Raw genomic sequence first — 11,772 nt, forward strand, 5'->3', positions numbered from 1 at the left:
GTAGTGTATGTCTTATATTTAAGAAAAAATCGATAAATAACCGGAAAAACCGACATAAACCGAATCGAGAAAAACCGACTTAGTTGGTTTGGTTTGGTTCTAATATTTGAAAAATCGACTTACTTGGTTTGGTTTCTTTTTAGGGAAAAACCGATCCAAACTGAACCATGAACACCCCTGACTCCAAGAAATTCTGTTTACATGTTAACTTTTCCTATTCCTTTAAGCATGTAACCTCGGTCACTACACCTAGTACAATTTATTTATTTTAATAAGTATGGTATCCAGAATAATTAGTATAACATAATTAATTACATGTTAAATGGAAGGGAAAAGCGATAGACAAATGGTATTCCCTCTGTCCTATTTATCTGAAAATGTCGCATGACTACGAAGTTTAAGATATTAATTTAATTCATACTTATATATTAGTGTTAATTAGTGAAGAACATATTATAATAATGCTTGAAAGTTTGAGGAAGCTAAGTATCAAATGAAACCCTTAAATTATTATAAAAGTTCTAAACGAATTTTCCTTAATGAGAATTCTGAAGTCCTATAACATATATTAGTGAAATAATATCAGATATTTCATATAAACTAAACGAATGGATTTTGTATATACATCAAAAGATTTCTTTGACCGAATAAACTAATTCTATTTTCTCCTTTTTAAGCTAAACTAGTCTCAGCGCGTAAGCGTGTTACGCGTGGATCCTATACCAATGAGTATACAATTTTTTAAGAATAACATAAGTATTATTATTAAATAATGTGTTAATGCTGTAAAATACACATTAAAGAAAAAAGTATAAGTTCCTAGAATGATAATGTTGATTTATTTAGGTAGCTCAATATAGCAAGAAATTTTGCGTCAGATGTCTTATTTTGATTTTTCAGAACCCTTGTCGGGATATTTATGAAAAATTATTGTTATTTCTATGACCTAATAATACTAAAAGATTATCTATTTATACTTTCAATAAATATTTAGTTTAGAAAATATTCTATTAGTGACAATCATAACTCGAAAAATGATATTCACAATAGAGAATATAAGAGAGAAGGTGAAACTTTCAATATCTATTGTTCAATATTTTTTGTATAGTGATAGTTTATTTTGTATATTTTTTGTATAGTAACAGTTTATTTTGTATAGTGACAGTCTATTTTGTATAATGACCGTCTATTGTATATAAATTGTATAGTGACAGTCTATTTAGTATATTTTTGTATAGTGAGAGTCACTTTTGTATATATATATTGTATAGTGACAGTCTATTTAGTGTATTTTTTGTACAATGACATTCTATTTTTGTATATATTTTATACAGTGACAATCCATTTTGTATAATAACAATGTATTTTATATATATTTCAACTTTATGCATAATTATCTGAGAAAGAACAGTCATAAAACTTCCTGTTATTTCCCGTGACTTCAAACGCACAACTCAAAACCCTGCAACTGCATTGAAACACAACACTAAGGGTGTGTTTGATATAAAGAAAAATATTTTCCAAGAAAATGTTTTCTTGGAAAACAAGTAGTAATCTTATTCATTTTCCGGTGTTTGATACGCAAATTAAGGAAAACGACTTCTTAAGAGTATTCATAAATAATATAGATATAATAAACATGAAGCCATAAACTTTCAAATCAACAACCTTCCGAACCCACAAATTTCATAAACTTTCGAACCGCTAAACTTTCAAAACCGCGAAAGTTCGAACTCGTAAACTTCCAAACACATAAACCTCCGAACTCATAATTTTGGAACTTGTAAAATTTTGAACTTTAAACCGATAAATAAAAAAATTAAAACTAAAAAATATATTTTTTCGGGGGGGGGGGGGGTGAGTGGTGCAGAAAAACAAAAAAAACAGAAATTTAAAATTGTAAAAAAAAAATTAAGGTAAAAAAAAATAATTTTTTTGCGGAAGGAGGGGGGTTGGAGGGGTAGTAGGGTGAGTGATAACGGGAAAACTAAAATTTAAAAAAAAAAACCTTTGTTTTGGAGAGGGGGTGGAGTAAGTTGGTGAGGGTGGGGAAAGTTGAGAAAGAGTTTTGGAAAATGTTTTCCCTTTTCTTGATAAACAAAATATTTTCCTCCAATTAGAGGAAAATGAGTTCATGTGAAAAATATTTTCCAAAACATTTAAGCCAACCAAACATGGGAAAATTGGAAAATATTTTCCGTTCATACCAAACACACCCTAAAAGCTTCTTACTTTCCCATTTCTTCCTGTAATTTATCAATGCATCGTTAATTCGCTAAAAGACAAAGAAAAAAGAAAAGAAAAAGATAATGATGAGTTTCTATTTTCTTTTTGGAGAAACCCCTTTAAATTTCAGTTCCTTTTTTTCCTAGTATTTGGAAATTTTTATTTGTTCAGAATTATGTTTGTATATAAAACAATTAGTAGCTTTTAATCATCGAGGTAAAATTCAAAATAGAACTAGAAGTAAAAATGCACAAGTACAGGAATAAGTTGGTTACCTTTCCACTCGAAGCATCACAACGTACGGTAAATCTGGAGCTTTTGGACAACTTACGTATAGACAAGAGGGGTTGCTCTGATGGTAAGCAACCTCCATTTCCAATCACGAGGTTGTGAGTTTGAGTCTCCCCAAGAGTAAGGTGGGAAGTTGAAGGATGTCAGAGGTCTATTTGGAAACAGCCTCTCTACCCTAGGGTAGGGGTAAGGTCTGCGTACACACTACCCTTCTCAGACCCCACTAAGTGGGATTATACTGGGTTGTTGTTGTAGTTTTTCTAGTGGAGAACACATCTTTTCTCTTCAATTTCAACGAATTAAACTGCTTGGGAACTCGAGATTTGCCAGAGAAATTCACCGATGGAGTAGAACTTTCAGGTCCACGGTAGACTTTTAACTTTGTACATTTTAGAGCCCGTTTGGCTTAGCTGATTTAGAGTAGTGGATAAGCATTAGGTGCTGAAAAGCACTTTTAAGTGTTGAAGCTGATTTGAAAAATAAACAGTTACGTGTTTGGATAAAAGTGCTGAAATTAATAATAAGCAGTTGAAGAACTGGGTATACGAAGAGTTTTGTTTTAAAAAGAAGTATTTTTGGGATATAATAGTAAATATTTTGGTCAAACTTAAACTGCTTATAAGCTAAAATTTGATAAGTTGGGGGAGACCAACTTATGGCTTTTGACTTATAAGCACTTAAATTATAAGTACTTTTAATTTTACCAAACGCATAGATAAGCCAAAAAGTGTTTATAAGCCAGTTTAACCAGCTTGTAAATTTAGCCAAACATCCTCTTATGCTTCTTCGTCACGTTTGGAAGAAGTACTTGCTGGTCTAAAAGTAAAAGCTCTCGTTTTCAGTTGCTAGCCGTCGTTATTGTTTTTAGGCTATGATTTGTATGGATAAATTTATAGGGGGTATTTGCATCTATACCCGTTTTTTGTGTCACGTTTTAACTTGTGCCCGCTTTGCAAAAAAAATTACAAATGTACCGGCTTTTTCGCATAACTTCAGCATACGGGGCTGAAGTAACAAAGACAATCACGCAAAACTTCAGCATTTCTAGTAGACGGGTCTGAAGCTCAGCTCTAGAGCTGAAGTTTTTATTTTGTAACTGGCGAATTTCAGCTCTAGAGCTGAAATTTTTGTTTTGTAACTGAAATTTCCGGTCTATTGATTGTTATCTACGAGAGAAAAGAAAATGATATGAACTAAACTAGAGATCCAACATTTCACTAAGTACAATTAGTAACAAAGAAGCTTCATTACCTGCTACTAGTTGCTATAATAAAACAGAGATGCAATGAACCTAAGGTTGCTAATAGTGATAGAGGAAAGCGCCTATCGTTGGAAATGAATTTTGCTCTAAAAAAATACTAAATTAGACTAAATATTTATTTTCTTAGATGTTAATATGGGCCGGTTGAATTGTTTAGTTTTGAAAATTTTTGAGGTTATTTTGTGTAATCATTAAAAGAAATATATTATGTGGTATTAAAGTTATGGCACATAGTTCAATTAGCGAAATAAATTACATAAGGTAAAATTTTACTTGATTTTGAACTTCTAAATATTATGATTTTCTACTAAATTCAAATAAGGAAGGATTTAATAACTAAAATTTTAGTTGATTTCAAATCTTTAAATATTAGGAAAAATAATAATTAAATGTATATTTTAACCAATATGAACTCTATTTTTAAAGGGTAATAAAAGCGAACGCCATTTCGCTAAGATCTTTCATGCTTTTAATATAGTATGGTATAGATAGATGGATGGATAGATAGATAGATGGATGGATAGATAGATGGATGGATGGATAGACAGATAGATGGCAGAATACATAAAATACCACCCGAACTTGTACCCCAAATCCCCATTACACACTTTTTCATCACGAAAATATTTTTACACACCCAAACCTTTCAGATGTGTGTCTATGACACACTACTTTTATGACGTGGCATGCGCATGCTTTTCACACAAAATAGGCGAGTGAATTTTGAATTTTTATATGCCACATATTCCTTTTTTATTCTTTCTTTTTTTTAATCATCATCTTCTTTGTCAAACATAAGCAAACAACTCTCCAACAACAATGGAGAAACGAAAATCCGTTTTTTTTTTCTCCAAAATCCCACCAGAAAACATTTCATCCTCTCCCTTTTATCCTATATTTTCTCCTATATTTCCTTCCATTCTTTATTCTCAAAAACCCCTCTTAAAAAATCTAAAAAAATCAGAGATTTCGGCCTCAAAATTTATCAGACCTTCACCATCTTTTTGTTGTTTATTCTAATTGCTTGAGGCGATGGGTTGGTTCCTTTAACTTTATTCTAGCATTAATGTGATGATGGTGAAGTAGGGACTGCGAACGAAAATATAAATTTGAATAGAGGAAGTGGATGTAGATTCATGGATAAGTAATGAAGAATAGTTGTCAGTGGGGGAATTTTGTGCTTAGTAGTATAGTTGGCAGCGAAAGGTGCCAATTTGGGAATATTTTCTTCAGAGGAGTATGGTGGTGTCGAACGACGACTATGGAGGATGGGTGGCAGAGGATTGGCTGAGTAAGGATTTCATGGTGGTGGAGAGTTAATTGGGTGGTGAGAGATGAATTTTCTTCCTGTTTTGATGCACATGGAAAATGAAGCGTGTCTTTGTCAAATAGTGAGAGGGATTTTGGGTGATTGAGGGTTCACGGCCGGGCGGCGGTGGAGTCTATGCTTGGGAAGAAGAAGAACAGGAGTACTTTTAAATATTTTCTTTGTTTTTCTTAAGTTAACACACGTGTCGTCATCTCATTGGTGCGTGATATACACTTATTTGAAAAGAGTGGTCAAATACAAAAGTGGTGTGTCATAAATACACATTTGAAAGGTTTGGGTGTGTCAAAATATCCCCGTAATTAACAGGTGTGTAAGAGAGATTTGGGTACAAGTTCAGATAGTATTTTATGTATTTTTCATATATAGATAGATAGATAGATAGATGGATAGATAGATACATAGATAGATAGATAGATAGATAAAGGGTGTTTTTTGGAATTAAGGAAAATGTTTTCCCTATCAAAAGAAGCGAAAACATTTTTCAAAACTCTTTTTCAATCTTCTTCACCCTATTCCTCATCCTCACTAACCCACCCCACCCCCAAACCACCCCTACCCACCCACCCTAACCCCTACCCCCACATCCCACCGACTCCTACACATGTCAATCTCGCCCACCACCTACCCTAAATAGAACTATTATAAAGGATACTTTCTTTTCATGTTGTAGATAGAGTATCTTTTTAGTTATTGAGCAATAATTTCAACGTTATTCTTGTGTGAAAAAATAAAGTAGCGCATTAATTCCTTTAGATTTGTGTGAATTTTGAAAAGAATAATTAAATTCTTGAAGACAATAGAGCCGGGGAGGGGCAGGATTACAGGAAACAACGAGATTTTGGGGAAGGTGGGTTGAGGAGAGTAGCATAAATATTATTTTTCTAAAAATATTTTATACTCTCTAACCAAAACCCTAGAAAATATTTTCCAGAAAAAGTTTTTCACTCCCCAACCAAACAATTCCAGGAAACATTGAAAACATTTTCCTTTCGTACCAATAAAACCTTTATTCAATTTCCACGTTTATGATTTTTGCAATAAATTATCCAAATCTAAACCCCATATATTGACTTCACGACTTGCCAATCACACATGCATGCAATTACTATTCTACAATGCCTATTTGACATTATTTATTTTGGGGTTCAGATCCTAAGTCAGGATTTTAATTATATGAATTTTGAATTTTTAAAACGATAATTTCAAGTCCTAATTAAATTTTAAATTTAATATTTGTACATATTTAATAATATTCTCTTAACACAAATACATTATCGTATCTAGTTACTTCTTAGACAGTTCTTCTAACTATTTAATCATTAATTATACTTAGAGAGAGAGCCACAGCTTAAATAAATACTGTATAGCTTAACTTAAGCGGCCCTAATTAATGCAGTATGGACTTCTATGAGAAATTAAACTACTTATTAGAATACTAAATGTTGTCAAATGGACAAATACCATCATACAAAATAAGACGGAATATATATATATATATATATACACACATATGACATATGTACATATATATATATGGTATTAATATTGGGGCTCAACTAAATTCGACTTCGACTGCAAGACTCAACCCGAATCTTTTATTTAAGGATGAATGAGTTTAAACTAACAAGAGTAAATCTTGGTTTATTCTTTGATTCTCTCTTATCTCTTATACTCTCTTGTCAGTCCTGGTTACTAAAAATAATTATCTCAAATTAGTTATTTGTCATTTTTGAAGTTCAAGATAAAATTAATTATTTTTTTCCCTTTTTTTACCCTTAGTAGTAATTATCCTTGAAGACTACAAATACCTCAATTATGGATAACTTTGTTCAAATACCAATGAAGAAAGATTAAATATTAAGACATGAATAACGGTAAAGTAGTCAAAATCGTATGTTAATTAATTTTTCTTAAGAGACGTGTACAAAAGAATCATGACAGATAGTTTGAGACGGATGAAGTATATTTTTTGTCTAGGACCTAGAAAACAGAGGACCAAGAAAGAAGAAAAGAACAAAAGGAGAAAAAAGAAAGCGAGAGAGGGAAAGAAAATTGCAGATTATAAAAAATAATGCGATGAATAATATGAGTTGAGTTTAAAGAAAGAAGTGGGACACTGAGACTTCATATAGCAGTTTTCAACTTGTTTGAGACTGAGACGCAATTGTTGTATAAAAACAAGACGAAGTTGTTGTATAAATACAAATTTAGTCGTGCCCAATTTAATGTTACTAGTACTGTAAGACAATCTGAAATTTTAACTTGTTTCTTTATTCAGGATTCGGAAAATATTCTATCGAACTCTGACAAAGACAACTAAAAAGTCGATCGAGCATCTAATTGCATATTCTTCTCTAAACTTTAAATTGTATTCCAGACTTATACACATTCGTTCCAACGACTTACTCTACACCCGGTATATGCACCAAATTATACAGATTAACCATAACAGTTAAAAATTAAAGTAAAAATACATATTACTTAACCATAATACTATGTTAAAGGAGTATATGCAAGACACTTGTTTTGCATTCATTGGTTTAATACATTGGATAAGTTTGTACCCGTCCATTGGATTTTATTAAACGAGTAAGAATTTTATGCTTAAAATTAAACTCTATGATAAGTTTGTACCCGTCTCGACCATGATACGGGGGGCAGGCCTTTAAATTTGGACGGTTGGTCTCCTTATATAACTTGAACCATTCTAATCTCTAAAGCGAACTTTTAGGGTTGAGTTTGATCTAACATCCATGTCCTCATGATTTTAAATGATATAGTCACAATTAAGCTGCCTCACTTTTGTTGTATTGATAGATCAGATTAGGAGTGTACAAAGAAAACCGACAAACCGCACCAACTCGATAATCTGAGTCAAACCGAGAAAATTTTTTGACTATGATTGGTTTGGTGTTGGAAAAACAAACCCGACCATAAGTGGTTTGGTTTGATTTTGACTAAAGAAAATCAAATCGAAACCAAACCAACCCGACATAACATATATAGAAATTTTAGATATATTTAATATATAAATATACTTATTGTGATGTAATTTATAAATAATTCTTAAACTTTTTCATAATTTTATCTTTTAAAGTATTATTTCAAGGTTGGACTTAGAACTTTTGAATGTTCCAATAAATTTTATAGTTATTAATATTAGTAACTTAAATAATTCTAATAAAAGCCCAAACTAAAATCAAATGAATACTAATGCTAACAAAAGACATTCAATTCAATACTACGAACGACAATGTATTGAATATCTATTTTTTTGTTTTGCAATAATATAGATAAAAATGCATAACCTATTTTTATTTTTCTTTAGCGATTAATCATGTAATTAATACTCCCTTATTAATCTACTTATTTTAGCATGACTTAGTACTTTTAGATTATATTTATTTTTATTATGACTTTTTAATTAGCAATATCTATATTACATAATTTATTTTCTTTATTGTCGAATATTTTAGGATAATTCCATGACACATCTCATATTTTGTATTATTTTCTTGAAACATTCCTTATATAGTTTTATCTTACTAGGATTAACGAAATATTTTGAGCATAAGTTATATATTTTGTGCTACGAAGATTTTACCGAAAAAAAAAATCCGAAAAAACCTGAATAACCCGAAAAACCGAGAAAATCGAGATTGAAAAATTCGAGTTTTATTAGTTTGGTTTGGTGTTTAAATTTAATAACCCGACACAGTTAATTTGGTTTGGTAATTGTAAAGTTCGAACCAACCCGACCTATGTACACCTAGATCAGACGATAGGAAATAATGGCATGCAAAGCAAGGAGAATAGCATGTGTGAGTATTACTGCAAAAGAACCCTCATTTTATAGGACATAATTAGTACTTATATGTGAAGCCAAACAATATTTTTTTAACTTACAATTTTATAAAATAAATTATTTTTAAGAATAGAAAATGCAACATATAGTACTTTTATGTACCTTTTAAACATGCTAAGTTATATTTTTTTTTAAATTAAGAAACTGATATCTGAAATCGGAAAAAGTACGTAGAAATTGTTTACCTTAAAAATTGGATAGCAATTAAACTTATAACGTGGTTTTAAGGATACGTGATTTCACTTAATACCAATTGATGAATATGAAGATTAAAAACGGAAATTGATAATAAGGTAAAACAAACCAGTGTTTGAATTCAACCCTCGAGCTTGAATACCCTCGGACTGATTGGTGCAAGAACAGTTAAAAATATAACAAGCTGATGAATAAGAATATGAGCAAAAGAGAAAGTGTTATATTGCTTTGATACGTGAGAACCATGTGTCTTACAAATTATTAGAACCCTCTTTATATAGTAGAGGAATTATAATTCTAATTATAGTAGTAAATTCCATGATTAACTAGTCATGGATATATCGTCTTTCCGTTCGGTTTTGCTCGATGTCTGTCCTGCTCAACCTCGATCATTATCGGTTTCGATCTTGCTAGGTACCTCGAATCCGAACTCGGTGTCGTATCTTCGTGCCTCGATCTGATCTATTATGAGATCGATCTTTGATCCTTCACACCGGTCTCGATGAATAAGTAAAATCAGGTGAGCCCGATTTTAACTGTATACAGATAATCCTCTCATTTTTTGGAGTGTAATGACAAGAAATGAATTGAACCTTCGACCTATATCTCGATCTATCATGACGTCACCTCTGTGACGTAAGCGACATAGGTGACCGAAACATCCAGTTGGTGCAGTTTCCCATGTATTTAATATGTGGCAGTTGATGGTCGTCCACTAGTGGTTTCGAACTGTCACCGTGAAACCCATAAATAAGCCCTTTTCTTATTAATTCAAATTTTACTTTCAATTCCTTCCAATCTCCAAAGCTTTTTGCATCTTTTAAGTTTTCCCGTTCTGCAAAATCTTCAGGTTTTGTTGTCAACCTTCCCTCAAAACACCAAGTCTTATTATCTTCTTCTTCTTCTTCAATCTCAAACCAAAAAATGGCAAAAACATCAAAAACCGTGCTGCAGAAAGAAACTGCCTCTTCATCAAAGTCCACCGGTGCTGCGCGGAGGAATATCCTCTTGCAGACTTCGTTCCGACGAAGTGTGCCACTACTGCCTATTTCAAGGGGGAGAACACACCCTTGACACCGGGCCGATGTGAACCTATGTCGAGGTATATGTGTACGATTACTGAGCGCCTCCTCGATAAGGTAAAAGAGGAGTGCAACTGGGTGGGCAAGGACGTCATGGTGCCTAGACCTGAAGAATCCATCACCACTTACAAGGAGAAATATCTGACTATCTACACCTATCCCTTCACAATAAGTCCCTTGGATCCCATCATCGTCACCTTTTGCAAGAAAAACAATGTCACTCTGGGCCAAATCCACCTGTCATTTTAGAGGATCGTGCTCCTCCTCCTATTCTTTGTCAGTAAGATCAAGGGGCATCCTTTTACCCTCGATCACTTCATGCGCCTCTATGGCCTTCGCCTTTATCGGGGAGGCATGATCAAACTTTACCGTTGAGCCACTAAACCCCCGTTCTCAAGCATAAACGAGGCCCGAGACTGAGGTTGGATGGGCAGGTTTGTCTGAATAAAGACTTCGGATCTAATCCATGTCGAAGATATGTCGTTCCCTGAAAGGTGGAACATGAAACGTAAGCATTGCTTGACCTTTCGTGTATTTACTATCGCCGTTCAGCTTTCTTATTTTCCCCTCATCTAAGTTTTTGTGTTGCATCCAAGGTCGTTGTATCGGAAGTGATCCCCGACATGAGGTAATAGGTCGAGGGATTGGTGTCACAAAAAACTTATTCCGAGCACGCTTGGAACGAGTTGTCAAGGGGCCGATGGGAGACTCGAAACCATGGTAATTTTTCTCCCTTGGCAAGGTTTCCATGTAGACTCTATTATTTGTACTCACTTATTTTTTACATATTGTAGGCCTCGAAAAGGACGTGCCAATGAGGCCTCCCTCTGCCAAAGAAATGGCACATCTTGCTCAGTCTTCCCCAAAGCAAAACAAAGAGAAGAAAAGTAAAGAGGCTCCGAGTTCCTCGAGCCTCGAGAAGAAGAGCCGGCCGGGAGGCCCTGCAAGTCAAAGGGGGACGTTATCCCCGTAACTCTAGAGTGCGTCCACCAGATGGTGGATGAGACCGAAGACGAGGATGAAGAAGAAAACTACAGATTGGTGCCTCGTGTGAGGGCTGGCATCGAGGTTCAAAGAACCACTGGACAAGGGGGAGCCAAAGTTGCTTTGTCCCGGTCTGATGAGCCCGAACCAACAAGAGTTTAAAATGCCTCACCTTGATATGAGGAGGCCATCAAGAAGGCAGTCGAGGTTGGGGTAGAAATCGAGCTCGAGGCTCCCCCGAACGAAGATGATGCCTCTGCAGACCCACTTGGGGCAATAGTGATTGGAGACTCCCCTTCGCTTCCTTTATTCTCAGAAGAAGAAGTTCGGGAGGCTCGGGCCCTGAAGATTCCTCACATGGAAGGCGCCCTCGTAGGGGAAGACCTTTTCCGTGGCTGCTTTACTAGGATCAAAGACATCACTGGCTCGAGCAACTTGGAGGCATCGAGGAAAGATTCAGTTGGAGCGCTGAGTCTCTGAATCGGGTAAGCTTTAATAATCATTGTCTTTTTTTGACTTTTTACTTGTAGACATCTCT

Source organism: Nicotiana sylvestris, chromosome 2 (assembly GCF_000393655.2).
Source record: "Nicotiana sylvestris chromosome 2, ASM39365v2, whole genome shotgun sequence".
In the NCBI taxonomy this organism is placed as follows: Eukaryota; Viridiplantae; Streptophyta; class Magnoliopsida; order Solanales; family Solanaceae; genus Nicotiana; species Nicotiana sylvestris.